Source organism: Uranotaenia lowii, chromosome 2, assembly GCF_029784155.1.
Source record: "Uranotaenia lowii strain MFRU-FL chromosome 2, ASM2978415v1, whole genome shotgun sequence".
Taxonomy (NCBI): domain Eukaryota; kingdom Metazoa; phylum Arthropoda; class Insecta; order Diptera; family Culicidae; genus Uranotaenia; species Uranotaenia lowii.
In genome coordinates, this window is record NC_073692.1 from 74,878,973 (window position 1) to 74,893,522 (window position 14,550).

The 14,550-nt window shown below is 42.1% G+C and overlaps 1 protein-coding gene and 1 long non-coding RNA gene across 3 annotated transcripts in view; both read left to right on the top strand.

The window, feature by feature from the left end:
* The window catches only part of LOC129749197 (pseudouridylate synthase RPUSD2-like), a 580,032-nt gene that overhangs the window by 472,396 nt on the left and 93,086 nt on the right, over positions 1-14,550 (top strand). The window lies entirely within an intron of this gene.
* On the top strand, positions 6,327-13,729 carry LOC129749198 (uncharacterized). The gene is made up of 2 exons (XR_008737951.1): positions 6,327-7,214; positions 13,364-13,729. It is a non-coding gene; the product is annotated as an uncharacterized LOC129749198 (long non-coding RNA).

A 14,550-nucleotide genomic window follows, 5' to 3' on the forward strand; every position in this document is an offset into this window, starting at 1 on the left:
TTCGACGGCCTTACGACCTTCGACGGCCTTACGACCTTCGACGGCCTTACGACCTTCGACGGCCTTACGACCTTCGACGGCCTTACGACCTTCGACGGCCTTACGACCTTCGACGGCCTTACGACCTTCGACGGCCTTACGACCTTCGACGGCCTTACGACCTTCGACGGCCTTACGACCTTCGACGGCCTTACGACCTTCGACGGCCTTACGACCTTCGACGGCCTTACGACCTTCGACGGCCTTACGACCTTCGACGGCCTTACGACCTTCGACGGCCTTACGACCTTCGACGGCCTTACGACCTTCGACGGCCTTACGACCTTCGACGGCCTTACGACCTTCGACGGCCTTACGACCTTCGACGGCCTTACGACCTTCGACGGCCTTACGACCTTCGACGGCCTTACGACCTTCGACGGCCTTACGACCTTCGACGGCCTTACGACCTTCGACGGCCTTACGACCTTCGACGGCCTTACGACCTTCGACGGCCTTACGACCTTCGACGGCCTTACGACCTTCGACGGCCTTACGACCTTCGACGGCCTTACGACCTTCGACGGCCTTACAACCTTCGACGGCCTTACAACCTTCGACGGCCTTACAACCTTCGACGGCCTTACAACCTTCGACGGCCTTACGACCTTCGACGGCCTTACGACCTTCGACGGCCTTACGACCTTCGACGGCCTTACGACCTTCGACGGCCTTACGACCTTCGACGGCCTTACGACCTTCGACGGCCTTACGACCTTCGACGGCCTTACGACCTTCGACGGCCTTACGACCTTCGACGGCCTTACGACCTTCGACGGCCTTACGACCTTCGACGGCCTTACGACCTTCGACGGCCTTACGACCTTCGACGGCCTTACGACCTTCGACGGCCTTACGACCTTCGACGGCCTTACGACCTTCGACGGCCTTACGACCTTCGACGGCCTTACGACCTTCGACGGCCTTACGACCTTCGACGGCTTTACGACCTTCGACGGCCTCACCACCTTCGACGGCCTTACGACCTTCGACGACCTAACGACCTTCGACGGCCTTACGACCTTCGACGGCTTTACGACCTTCGGCGGCCTTACGACCTTCGACGCTGTACGATCTTTAACTTTTGGTCTTCCGCGGCCTCACGTCCTTCCACGGCCTTACGTCCTTCCACGGTCGTACGACCTTCCACGGTCTTACGACCTTCAACGGCCTTATGACCTTCTGTGGCCTTACGACATTCCATCGCATTATGACCTTCCACGGCCTTACGTCCTTCTACGGCCTTAAGATCTTCCAATACCTTACGACCGTCCATGGCCTCACGGACGAATTTGATGGATCAGATGGTTACTCCCTTTGCACTTGCACTTTGTCAACCGAATCAAGTAGAACAGTCAAATAAAGGTTGTAGCCAGGGCAGGAATAGGATAATAAAAGTTCGCCGGTTTCCGATTCTTGCAGTCGCTTGTACAGTCCTTAAGCATTTTTTTAAATGACCCTTTTCAAACTCCTCTCAACTGGAGAACTGATTTTTATTTTTCGTTTTAAACATAGTTTATTGCTACTTTTGAATTGAAATATCAAAAATGCCATTCCTTGACTTAAATATTTTATCATTGATTCAAACCACAGATCTAACCAGTCTAACTTATTTTTCTCACAAATTCGCAACGGGTGAATCCTTTTGATCACATCACAAAGCTACATCGTAAAAGCAATATATCTCTATCGAGCTTTAAATTGTCAAACATGATTGAGGGGACCTTGAATCAAAATCGATATCAAGTACCACCCGGAAAAGTGGGTAGTTGTGGTAGGTACTTGAGAGTAGAAAGTGTAAATCATCTTCAAGCCAAACAAAGCTCTTCAAGCGACAGACGCATAACACAAAGGCGAAAGTGGAAGGAAAAAATGCTGTGGAAATGCTAAATCATGTATTCAAATTAGAGAAAGTACCAAGTCATTCTCGATATCCGGCCCGGAGAATGGGCGAATGACTGGAGCCGTCTGATTCTTGAATAAAAAGGGAGGGGGCCAGGAAAAAAAGTCGTCTTCCCCGACTTGAGTGTTGCCGGAGTTACGTGAGAGAAGAATGAAAGGCGGCTGAAAAGAGTTAACCTCACCCAAGTCAGTCACCCAATCAAACAGGAGGAATAGAATCGTTCGTTCAGGAAACGGAAACCCATCGGCAACACCCATCAGAATGTCGTTTGTCACGGATGGCTGCCGATATGGCTTGATGATGATGACGATGATGATGGTGCCTTAATATGAATGGAGTAGACAAATTTTCGGGCATCCGTTTTCCTTTTGTGTCCGGGTCGATGCGGTAGTAGTTAGAGGTATTTGCCATATCTTTCCGTTATTATTAAAGGTTTCCGGCTAGCGATGACGACTTCCGGCTGGCGAGAGCTTTGCTTTTGCCGTGCTATTTAAAGCCAACAAATGTATTCAAATTGAATCAGGAGAATTTATTTAAGCGGCGCAAATTGAATCATTAGACGGGCTCTTGGGGTTGCCCCCTGAAGGCGTATATTTTCAACCGACGACGACGACGACGGTACAGCATAAGGATCCGTCTTTATTTGGAAAGTAAGTAGGTTATATGGGGTTTCTCTCACAGAACTTCACAATCAAGGCGTTGGACGCTAATGAGGCATGAATAAAGACACAACATTTTTCGCAGTTGTTCAACAAATCATCGCTGGAGCCGGAAATTTGCAACTTCTGCTTCGGTTGTTGACATGTTGATAAATGTTCTCAGTGAGCTCATTTTTGAACACAAATATGTTGACAATAAATTGTATCCAGTGTTAGTTTTAGTTTGAGACGTGATCAGTTTTTTTTACCTTCATAGATACCTACAGATAAAACTTTGTCTGAACCGCTTCTAATTGTTTTGGTTCATATCTAGACATAGAAATCAATTTAAGTTCAGATTTTACTGGAATTCTTATTCCATACTTTATTCATTGTGATGCAAAAAAAATTAGAGTATTTTTACTATATTCTATACACAGTAAAAATACTCTAATTTTTCCTTCTTCTAATTCTACTGAAGTTATCGACCAAAAGTTCGGATAGATTTCAGACTCATTGCAGAACTCGTATTTAAGTCAGTTAAGCAATATTTTACAATAAAAAATTTCAAGAGAACTGTTTTTAGGTGAATTTAGCTCAAAATAAAATCCACACATAATGAAGAAAATAGTTCGAATCTACAATCCTTATACTTATTGTTATCGTTGATATGTTATTACTTATTAAAAATTCCAATGCATTTCTCGCTAATATGTGAATGAAAGCTGCTAGATAAGAATAATTTCAAAGAAATATAAGGCGAAAACAAATTGGAAATTGGATATCTAGTATACATATTATGAACTCATCATGCATATGACGGATTTCACGCCATATCGACACAAAGTTAACATGAGCCTCTCAGAATTCAATGAAACTTTGGGGGCCTACAGATCTTACCTAGTAAGCAACTTAGTTTTCCTAACAATTATCTAGACTTACATTTGAAAAAAGTCGAACTTTTCAGGCAAAAATTTCATAAACATTTTAATCTCGAAAATTAGAATTTCTACACAAATCTGGTTCTTGATAGAGTTTTTGAAAAATTAGGGTAGATACTCTAGATTTCAACAGGAGCTAGTTTTCGACAAATTTTTAATGAAAGGCTTATCTTTCTATTTGGTGGCTCAAGCTATGTTCTTATTTTTCTATTTTTGCTCTCGCACTTAAGTATATGTTGAATAGAAAAAATCTTCTAAATAAGTAATTAAATAGTAGTAAATCAATAACTTGAAAGAAACATTCTAAATCACCTGTGGCTGTCAAATTCAATGCCATCGACCGAATAAGAATGATTTTGAATCACGAAAAAGCTCACCTTTTATTCGATAAAAAGCAACATAAATGGAATCAATGGATGGATAAGGCTCTGAAATCCATATTTTCGGTAATTTATTTTATATTTTTGCCAGCATTTAATGACATTTCATCTGTTTTCTGAGCTGTCGAAAACTAGCGCTGAAAATTCACCTAATAATCTATTTTTCGACACCCATAATTTGGGCACGTTTATACTGTTACCATGGTGAAAAAACGCCGTGTAGTAGACAAGCAATTCCAATACGCAAATATTCATATCCCTGAGCTAACAAAGGAGGTGGAAATATGATTGTCGAAAACTAAAACGTTTTGTGTCGAAAACTTAAATTGAATGTCGAAAATTAGATCATCGAGAGGTTTTAGTAAAAGGATTATACAAACGTTGTTTCAAAACTTTTGATCAATAAAAAGGGTAGAGAATGAAGAAAAAAGTTTAATTCTGATAACCAATCATATTTGAAATGGAAAACTTAAGTCAAATAATTTATTTACATGGTTTTTCTGACAAAACAAGCAAAAACTGTCGAAATCTAGGTATTTTACCCAATTTGAATTTAAGAAAGAAATATTGATTTGTTTTGGGATTCTACACTGAGAAAAATGCATTTTAAAAACATAAACTCTATTTCCCAAAAAATGCCACCTCAGAATTTAATGAATTTTGTTTCCAAGCCAGGTAATAATAAGACCTACTAGTCATCTGTACATTGTAACTTGTGCACATTTAAGGCAAAAAAGTTTTTCTAACAAAAACTTTTTCATGTTTTTGTTTTGAAAATCATGTAATTTATTTTTTCAGTGTAGATTTAAAGTCTTTAAGTAGTGAACCTTCATATAAGAGAAGCGATATCTGATCCCTCCTAAAATGAAATATGTGGCAACATCGCCGAAATCTTGGACAAAAAAATCCTCAGCACTGTTTTCTGACTCAATGTTCAAGCTCTAAAGTGAACGCTCCTTCAATCCAATTAAACAACATTGAACTCGATGCCCGAAGTATCGCGATAAACGGTATGAATCAGTTAGTTTTTTAACTAGGAAGAAGATTCATTGAAAAAAATTGCACCTAATCATAAATTCATATGACCAGCTTAAAAATTATCTGTTTGAACTATAACAACAATCACAATACCTTCCTTCGTTGAGTTTTCAATAAGAAAGGTAAAAGCTCTGCGACAAAATGCTCGAATCGATTGGAATCGATTTTGACAGTTCTTTTGTGTCGATTGGAATTTTGTGTTTGAGACGTCGCTTCTCTTACATGTAGGTTCACTACCTTTAAGGAGAAATCCTACACTGAAAAAAGCAAACTAAAAACTTAAAGTCGTTTATAAAAATTGCCATCTTAAAATTCGATGAATTTCTATTGGTGGTGGGGAACAATGTGGTCTACAACTTTTCTGAACATCGCAAAGTAAGTACTCATAAGGAAAAAAAAAGTTTTCTAACAAAAACTTTTTATGTTTTTTTTTTAAGCAAACCAAATGTTTTGGGTGTTTAATGATAAAAATTAATAAGAAGCAGACCATTATAATAATCTATTGACTCTGGCATATTTAAAAATAAGAACTAAAACTAAATACACTATCGCAATAATTGTAGGGTGAGACTTCGTTTGATTGACCTTTATGGAGCGTTTTACTAAGTTTCTTTAAAAATGACCAAATGCATTAAGTTTACATTATCTTTTTATTTTCAATAATAACAATAACATTAATATTAAAAATCTAAGCATGCATTTACTTTATTTTGTTGCTTCATCAAAAAAATCAAAAATTGTATTTTTTTTGCAGTGTAGGATTTCTCCTTACTTTTGCGATCAATTTCTTCAAAATCAATACAATTATTTCAAGTTTTTGAATTAAAGGTTGGAAACCTACACTGAAAAAACAAATAACATGATTTTCAAAAAAAACATGAAATTTTGGCATTTGTCACTACCCGCCTTAGAAAAGAATTACATCAAATTCTGAGATGGAATTTTTTGAAAAATTGAGTCTTAGTTTTTAAAATATATGTACGAAGGTGATCGCTCCTAGGTACGCTACTGATCGCAGCCCATCAATGCCCCCCCATTGTCGGTGCGGTGGGCCGTTGGGAGAAGTTTTTCTCGATCGCAGAACAATAGCCCAGCGATCCTCTCCACGAAGACGAAACTCACCACAACCGGCTGGCTGGCTGGTAGTAGACGATTGGCAAGACAGTCCAGTCTAAGTCACCGTCCGTTGTTGTTGTAACCACGCTTGTATCGTGTTGTTCATTTGTTCAAGTAGCTTAAGTTTTAAAGTAAGAATAAATTGTTAAGTCGAAATTGTGTTTAATTCCCTAAGTGCGTGTGTTCCTGTTTAACGGATGACCGGCCCAACCTGCTTATAATTGCAGCAGTGACAAACAAATTTGGGATCCCACCATCAACCCCCCTTCGATGTTGGACGGAGGAACGTCGGCACCAGCTATCATCCATTAAGCCAGACGGTAAGGTGCAGAGTGAAAAAGGTCGTTGACCCCCTACCCCCCAACATTTTGGCCACTTCGACCGGATTTTTCGGACCATTTTGGAAGCCACCTGGAACGGTACAAGGAACCATTTTCTTCGCGGGATCGCCATTACAACCAAGCCGCCAAGCCCAAGCTTAATTCGCCATTGAAATTAAGCCAACAATACACTCCTGCATGCGCGCCATTGTTTCTTGGCTTGGCTTGGTTCGACTTGGTGCATCGGCCCAACAATTGTGGGTTTTTTGGATTCATCTGCACGCAACTTCCTGGAGGCTGGCAAGTTGAAACAACACACATCAACGCAGCGACCGGTGATTACGAGCCACAACTCAGGTGCCAACGAATTGGTCGTTGGTTTGGACCTCGGTGCCTTAGACTCGGAAACAATCTCCCTGGACTATCCGTTGGTAAGCTGCAACGATTGGCGGCGATTGGAACATCGCTGTGGGCCTTTAGGTTTCCAGATCACGGACGGTGATTGGAACATCATCGTCACCATCATCATCGACTGCAGCTCAGACGAGGCGAAAGGTTTCGCTACCCGATTGCTGTTTTGACGATCAATTGGTTCGATGTCAGTGGTGCTCAACCTGCGTTATCAAGCGATTTGAAATTTAAAGTAAGTTAAATGAAATCGGGAAAAATATTTATTTTCACTTGGAAAAAATATAATTCTAACGCTAATTAATCCTCTTCAACCCAAACACTATTACCTGAGCCCTGGCGTCATAGGACAAGAGGTCCATGACTCGAAGTTTTTCTGTCTGACGGATTGTTTGGGTTGCTTCATGGTGCGTTTGCCCAGGGATTCTGTTGTGAGTTGGAAAGTTCTTTTGAACGTTTGCAATTTTTGTCAGTTTGTGTCGGACGTGTGTCGGTTGGTTCATGATTGGAACCGCGATTGGAAAATTGCATTGTATTTTGGACTCTAAATCTTGTCGTTTATACCACAGTGAAGCTGTGAGGTGCTATATTGTGATTTTGGACTTATTTAATGGATATTGAAAACGGTATCACAATTATTTGGTTTTTTTGAATTATGGAATGCTAATGCGAAACACTATTACCCATTTGAAAATTAATCACGCTCGGTCAACGTTGTTGTATTTCGGTGCTAAAAGTGAATCCGGCCTGTTTTGAGTCTGTTTTGTGTCAGATTGGTTTACGTATGATTTGTGAGATTGTGTAAGAGATTTTATCAGCTTTGGGTTGATTGTAATCAAATTATATGAGATTAAATTGTCAGATTGAGTCAGAGATTTATCAGCTTTGGGCTGATTGTAACAAAAACTATAAGATATTGAATTGTCAGATTGTGTCAGAGATTTATCAGCTTTGGGCTGGTTTACCGTCAGTAACACTGTGTTTGTCAGTTTTTGTTGGAATTTTTTGGATTTTGATTAATTATGCCAGTCACAAAGAAGGTGACTTCTGCAGCTGCAGCAACTGCTGCTGCGCCGTCCTTAAAACTATTGAACGTTAAATTCAGACAGATTCAAATATCGGCGGGAGACATTTGGCGTTTTGTCGATAATTTTCAAGAAGAATGTTCTACTTCTGAAATTGAGGTACGCCTGGAGGAGTTAGACAGTTGATGGGAACGGTTTAACGATGCGTTAGTAGACATTCAATCGCACGAAGACTTTGATGAATTCGAAAATACCTGCGAAAAAGATAGGCTACTTTACAGTGAGCAATATTACCATGCAAAATCGTTTCTGATGGAGAGAATTAAAGAGAGGAGGAGGGTTCCGGAAAATGAACAAACTTCTCGGGCCAACGAAAGCTTATCACAATCCACACTTGATCATGTTCGACTTCCTCAGATCAAGTTGCAGACCTTCAATGGTGATATTGAAGAATGGTTAAGCTTCAGGGATCTTTATACTTCGTTGATTCATTGGAAACCCGACTTACCTGAAGTGGAAAAGTTCCATTATTTAAAGGGCTGCTTGCAAGGTGAACCGAAAGCCCTTATTGACCCTTTGAAAATTACTCAAGCAAACTATCAAATCGCTTGGGATTTGTTAGTAAAGCGCTACAATAACAACAAACAACTTCGGAAAAGACAGGTTCAAGCCCTGTTCCAACTGCCAACACTCACCAAGGAATCCGTCACAGATTTGCACGTTCTTTTAGAAGGTTTCGAAAGAATTGTGCAGACCTTGGATCAAATCGTACAACCGGTAGATTATAAGGATCTGCTATTGGTTCAGATTCTCTCCTCGCGTCTCGATCCAGTGACACGCAGAGGATGGGAAGAATTTTCGGCAAATGAGGACCAAGATTTGATAAAAAAACTTGACGGAATTCCTGCAGAGGCGAGTTCGCGTTTTGGAATCGTTACCAGCTAAACCAGTTGAGCAAAAACTTCCACAGCAGCAATTATCATCTGTTAAACCAAAACCATTCGTGAGGCGAAGCTTTAATACGGTTCAAACGTTCGGCAAACGTTGTGTAGCTTGCGCGTCAGATCATCCGCTGTATCAATGTTCAAGTTTTCAGCGCATGGCAGTGGCTGATCGGGAAAAGCTGTTGCGAACGAATCAACTGTGTCGGAATTGTTTCAACAAGGGTCACAAGGTGGTAGAATGCAGGTCGAAATACTCTTGCCGACATTGCAAGGGTCGTCATCATAGTCTGGTCTGCTTCGACCACGAAAGGGCAGCATCAACAAGTTCGGAACAACGCAGAGGTGAATCAACGCGTACGGATTCTGACACCAGCTCCACACAAGTCACTACATCAGCAGCAACGGTCACGAAATCAGCGAATACTTCACAGTGCTCAGCGCAAATTCTTTTGGCAACCGCAGTGGTGGTTCTAGAGGACGATTACGGTAATCGGTATCCAGCACGGGCTCTTTTGGACTCGGGGTCAGAGAGCAACCTACTCACGGAGCGCATGAGCCAACGCCTGAAGGTTCCCAGGGAAAGGGTGGACATTTCAGTGATTGGAATCGGGCAAGCATCCACCAGGGTTAAGCAGAGAATTCGAGCATCTGTCAGATCACGCATTTCCGAATTCGAACGGTCGATGAGTTTCCTCCTTTTGCCAAAGGTAACCGCTAACTTGCCTGTCGCCTCGATAACCACCAAGGGATGGAAGATTCCAAAGGGTATTGAACTTGCTGATCCGTCTTTTTCAATTTCTGGTGAAGTTGACATCGTGTTGGGTATTGAAGCTTTCTTTGAATACTTTGATAGTGGCAAGAAGATCCATCTTGGGGCTGGACTACCAACACTGAACTATTCCGTATTTGGATGGGTAGTTTGTGGAGGGATTTCTCAATCTAGAACCTCTATCTCCGTGGCGAATAATTCCATTTCGGCAGAAGAATCCCTAGAACCCTTGATGACTCGATTTTGGTCCCTAGAGGAGGTCGAGTCCCGGGTCGTATTTTCACCTGAAGAAGCTCGCTGCGAAACCCTATTTACCCAGACGGTGCAGCGACAGCCTAATGGACGTTATACAGTCACTTTACCCAAGAATGAAAACGTTTTGGCGCAACTTGGCGAATCTAAGGAGATCGCATTGCGGCGTTTCCTAGCCACGGAACGAAGATTAGCCAGAGATGAGAACCTGAGGAGTCAATACATCGCTTTTATGGAAGAATATGTCAGTTTGGGTCATATGCCGTATGTCGAGTCAGATTACGAGTCAGCTATCAAGTCAGTTCATGGGTCAGATATGAGATCAAGTAATGAGTCAGTTTATGAGTCTGTTGAAGAGTCAGCAGGACGGTCTGTTGAAATGTGTGAGAATGAGTCTGTAAATGAGTCAGTTGATAAGTCAGTAAGATCAAGGTCAGTGAATGCGTCTGTAAACAATGTCAGAAATTTGTCAGAAGGTAGCATGGGTAAAAAATCAGTCGGACGCTGTTATTTGCCTCACCATCCGGTGGTTAAAGAGGCCAGCACCACCACGAAGCTGAGAGTGGTATTCGATGCTTCTTGCAAAACATCTTCCGGAATATCCCTAAACGATTCGTTGCTTGTCGGTCCGGTTGTTCAAGAAGATCTACGATCGATCATCCTACGTTGTCGCACCAAACAGTTTATGATAGTCGCTGATGTAGAGAAGATGTTTCGTCAGATTGAAGTACACCGATCAGATCAATCTCTCCAGTCGATATTATGGAGATCTTCTCCTACCGATGAGATTTCGACCTACGAACTTTGCACGGTGACATACGGAACAAAACCTGCACCGTTTTTGGCCACACGCACGCTTCGACAACTTGCTATGGATGAGGAGGTCAACTTTCCACTTGCAGCAAGGGCTGTTCTCGACGATACGTATATGGATGACGTAATCACAGGAACAGATGATGCCTCAGAAGCCGGAACCTTACGAAGTCAACTGGATGATTTAATGTCAAGCGGAGGATTCCGCTTGAGGAAATATGCATCTAATTGTTTGGAGATCTTAGGCAATATACCCCAAGAAAACTTGGCTATTCCTTGCTCGGAAGGAATTCCACTCGATCCCAATCCCTCGGTTAAAACTTTGGGCCTTACTTGGATGCCCGTTTCTGATGAATTCAGCTTCCAGTTTTCCTTGCAACCGTTAGACGATAGCGAGCCTATAACGAAACGTCGAATTTTAGCAATTATCGCTACATTGTTTGATCCTCTGGGGCTACTTGGAGCCACGATCGCAAGCGCGAAGATCTTTATGCAACTACTTTGGACGTTGCAAGACCAAAAAGGAGAAAAACTAAATTGGGATCAGCAGGTACCTCAAATGGTGGGTGAGCAGTGGAAGAAATATCACCAACAACTTCCGCTTTTGAACCAAATAAAACTCAACCGTTGTGTCATCATACCTCAGCCGATATCGATTGAATTACACTACTTTTCTGATGCGTCAGAGAAGGCCTATGGTGCGTGTGCCTACGTGCGCAGCCAGAATCGTGATGGTCAGGTACATGTCAGTTTGCTCACTTCGAAATCGCGAGTAGCACCACTCAAATGTCAGAGTATCCCCAGGCTTGAACTCTGCGGGGCCCTTGTGGCCGCAGAGCTCAATGAGCAAATAAAAAGGTCAGTTAAAATGAGTTTGAGAACAGTTTTTTGGACTGATTCTACATGTGTTCTGCGTTGGCTTCAATCGATCCCATCTACTTGGACCACTTTTGTCGCAAACCGAGTCAGCAAAATCCAAACTCTAACGGAAGGTTGTCAATGGAATCACGTTGCCGGAAAAGAAAACCCAGCCGACCTCATATCACGCGGAATAACACCGGAGGAAATAGTAAACAATCAATTTTGGTGGAATGGTCCAAGTTGGTTGTCGGATAATCCAGATAGTTGGCCTATTACCACGAGAACATTCCCTGAAGGGGACGAGGAAAACGAACGAAGGCGTTCCACAATAGCTGCGACAGGTTCAGAGAAGCAAGAATTCAACAGATGGTATATTTCGCACTTCTCCTCCTACACAAAGTTGATTCGTTGCACTGCCATTTGGATGAGATTGTGTCGGTTGCTAAAAAGGTCAGAACAAGGATTTACGTCTGGATTTCTTAGAACTGTCGAGTTAGCAGAAGCTGAACACGTTTTAGTTCGCCTTGTTCAAAGAGAATGTTTCAATGATGAGCTTAAGGCACTCTCCAATGGTGATTTTGTGTCGCGTCGATCCCCTCTTCGATGGTTCAACCCCTTTCTCGAAAATAAATCCATAAAATTGGGTGGAAGACTTAAAAATTCCTTGGAACCAGAAACTTTTAAACATCCTCTTGTTCTCCCAGCTCAGCACTGTTTTACTAAATTGTTGTTCCGTCATTATCATGAAAAGTTGCTCCATGGTGGACCCCAGCTGATGCTCAGCGCAATTAGGCAACGATTCTGGCCACTCGGAGGAAGGAGTGGAGTTCGTAATGTTGTTCACCAATGCTTGAGATGTTTCAAGACAAAGCCAACTCCAATCCAGCAGTTCATGGGCGAATTACCTACAGAAAGAGTAACAGCGTCTAGGCCGTTTACAAAAACCGGCGTTGATTATTTTGGTCCAATCTATGTTCGGCCAGGACCTCGAAAACCAGCTTCAAAGGCCTACGTTGCTCTTTTCGTATGCCTGTCAACCAAGGCAGTTCATCTGGAGTTGGTTTCCGATCTTTCTACTGATCGTTTTCTACAGGCACTGCGACGTTTTATTGGGAGGTGGGGGCGAATCGCTGATATTTTCTCGGACAACGGGACTAATTTTATTGGAGCAAAAAATTATTTGCAAGAGATCCATCAACTGTTTAAATCAAAACAACACCAGGAGAAGGTTTCAAAACATTGTGCTGATGAGGGGATACAGTGGCATTTGAACCCTCCCCGCGCCCCACATTTCGGTGGACTCTGGGAAGCAGCTGTGCGCTCGGCAAAACACCACATTCTTAGAGTGATCGGTGATCAGCCGCTACCATTTGAAGATATGAATACATTATTGGTTCAGGTCGAGAGTTGTCTGAACTCCCGACCGATAACACAGTTAACAGATGATCCTAACGATCTCGAGCCGCTAACTCCTTCGCATTTCTGGCTTGGCTCCTCTCTTCAATGTCTGCCAGAACGAGATTTGAGAAATGTAGCAACAAATCGGTTGAATAATTCACAAATTGTTCAACAAAAATTGCAGCAGATATGGTCTCGGTGGAAGCAGGAGTATCTCTGCCAACTACAGGCTAGAACGAAGAGGTGGAACAAACCAGTAAAGATTGAGGTCGGGAAACTGGTGGTGATCTGTGATGATAATTCTCCACCAATACACTGGAAGATGGGCCGGATTCACGAAGTGCACCCAGGGCTTGATGGGGTAGTACGGGTCGTTACGCTCAAGACTGCAACAGGGTTTAAAACCAGAGCAGTCGAACGTCTTTGTTTGTTACCCGTTCAACCAGAAAGAGAAGTTGTTGTTGAGTCAAACATTGTGTAAAAATCCCAACCTATTCCTTCCCCCTCCCTTCCCAAAGAAGAGGATTTTCTTTTTATTTCAGAAATCGAGCTATTTCTGGGTGGGTGAGGATGTACGAAGGTGATCGCTCCTAGGTACGCTACTGATCGCAGCCCATCAATGCCCCCCCATTGTCGGTGCGGTGGGCCGTTGGGAGAAGTTTTTCTCGATCGCAGAACAATAGCCCAGCGATCCTCTCCACGAAGACGAAACTCACCACAACCGGCTGGCTGGCTGGTAGTAGACGATTGGCAAGACAGTCCAGTCTAAGTCACCGTCCGTTGTTGTTGTAACCACGCTTGTATCGTGTTGTTCATTTGTTCAAGTAGCTTAAGTTTTAAAGTAAGAATAAATTGTTAAGTCGAAATTGTGTTTAATTCCCTAAGTGCGTGTGTTCCTGTTTAACGGATGACCGGCCCAACCTGCTTATAATTGCATGCAGCAGTGACAAACAAATTTGGGATCCCACCATCAACCCCCCTTCGATGTTGGACGGAGGAACGTCGGCACCAGCTATCATCCATTAAGCCAGACGGTAAGGTGCAGAGTGAAAAAGGTCGTTGACCCCCTACCCCCCAACAATATATTTCTCTTAGTATAGGATTTTAAAATATTTTTTGTCATTATTTTTTTTCCAAAAATTCAACCATTGTTCGAAGATCACATTTGTGTAGGAATTGTTATTTTAGAGCTAGAAAATTTTCATAAAAAATGGCCTGAAAAGTTTGGTCCTTTCCAATTGTTAGATCTTTTTGGGGAAACTAAATAAGTATGCCAAGTGCCTTAACTACGTGAGGACTAAACACAAACAAAGTTTCATTAAATGCTGATAGGTTCATGCCAGATACTGTGTCGAGTTGGCGTGTTATCCGTCATATTTAAATACCTAATTTTCATTTGAAGTCAGATTTTAAACTGGAATAATAATTTTAAATAATGATTTCGAAAGCTAATAACAGAAAGCCTGAATTCGTCTCTTCAATTCACTAAAATTTGCCAATGAGTTTGCAAATAAACTTTGGCGAAGAAACAATTTTTTTTTCCAATTCAATACCGATCATCCTTTTCCAAAAATCAACCTCAATTCAAAGTGGAAAACATCCATATTAAAATTTTAGTTAAGAATAAATAAAAATGTATTCCAATAGAGATTCGTTAGAAAAGGTTCAGCTTCAATCTACAATTTTGTTTCACATTCAATGTTCT